Source organism: Atta cephalotes (genome assembly GCF_000143395.1).
Source record: "Atta cephalotes unplaced genomic scaffold scaffold00106, whole genome shotgun sequence".
Lineage (NCBI taxonomy): Eukaryota > Metazoa > Arthropoda > Insecta > Hymenoptera > Formicidae > Atta > Atta cephalotes.
The window spans coordinates 127,985-129,705 of NW_012130170.1; positions in this window are offsets into that span (position 1 = coordinate 127,985).

Here is a 1,721-nt window from a genome sequence, read left to right on the forward strand (position 1 = left end):
GCTGGAGCAATCTTTAGAGACCGAACTAATTTGTACTCCCAATACATTTATTTATATTTAGTGTACATTTTGCTCTTTTTTTAAATATCTTTTAAATTAAATAAAATACATTTTGATAAATATTTTTTTATAAACGCTTTTGCAGCTATTTTATATATTTTTTAAAATATCTTCCGTATTTTATATTAAACTATTATAATTATGTCTACTATAATTATATAAGAAATAACTTCTTATATTATTGTACATCTTTAAATTTAATTTTGCATATGCTGAAAAAAATAATTTTACAGTTGTATAGCGGAAAATTACATAGATACGAAAAATTAGCGAAATAAATAAATGACTAGTAAGCATTACGATATTATTAAATATGTTTTGTGTCTAATAAATATACATAAATGATAGAAACAGAATTTATATCTGAACTATTTTCAAATAATATTTTCAAATTTATCTAGAAAGTTTTTCTGTAACATTCATTCGGATAATTGTGATTGTTACGATTCACATTTAGCAGTGATTCATATATGATTATGATTCATTTTTCTTGCAAATATTAGAATATTATGTTATGATTTCCGCGCATATGATACATAATTTTCTATTAAATATAAAAAACAACGACAACAATTTTAGCTGAAACAGCAAAATATTTTTTTGCACAAAATATATTTTACTAGATATTATTCTAATATACAATAGTGAGGTCCAAAAGTTTCGCAATGACTAATTATCTCAGAAAGTATTGATTTATTGAAAAAATGTTTCAGACAAAGTTGTAGGATTTAAAAAGATCTATTTACTAAGCTTATCAGTTTGTCCTTGAGTAGAGTCGTCATTCGATTTTTTTTTTTTTTATGAAATGCCCTATTTTTTATTCCAGAATCTAATAACTGGTGTTGGGAGCTTTTCAAAAAAAGCGTACTACAATAAAGTTCATTTTCATTAAATACTTTTTGAATTATAAAATTCGAAAGTTACAGTACCGCCATTAATTCATTAGAAAATATTATCCAAGACGTCCGACCAATAATTAAAACCTCTTGAGTGTTATTCAGAATTATATTCTAGATAACATTTGTTAAGATCAAGGCAATTGGAAGTTGTTATTCTTATTTTCATTTTTGCATACAAAAATTTATTTTTACGTAAACAATTTATGAATTTACAGAAATTCTGAACACATTTTCTATTAAAGTCAAGTAATTAATTTTAAATTGGAGATGATTTAACATTAAATTATTTTCTAAATGCAATGCGTCTAAAAAAAGGATATTAAAGATATCAAAAAAGGACTAAACATTATTTTGTAACGTTTTTATGTAAAATAATTTGAAAAAATTGATAAATTCAAAAACTTAATAAGTTTATGCAATAGTATCTCATTAATACGTCTGGAATCAACATATTTTTATTATATATTAACGTATAAAGTATAATAATATAAAATATGTATAGTTACAACAGTTAAAGCAATTGATTCTTTCACAATTTCGAAATTACTTACGTAATCATAAAATAAATAGTGCTGATTCAAGAGAAATTACAGTAAAAAATACTTACATCATCCTGATGATACATTCTGCAAAAATATATACCTCTTTCATTATACCTGTACACAAAGATAACGGGCGGATCGATACGCACAAATTGATAATGTTGATCGATAGTTATATAAATCGAAATAACGCTTTTCGCGAACCTCAGTAACTATCACT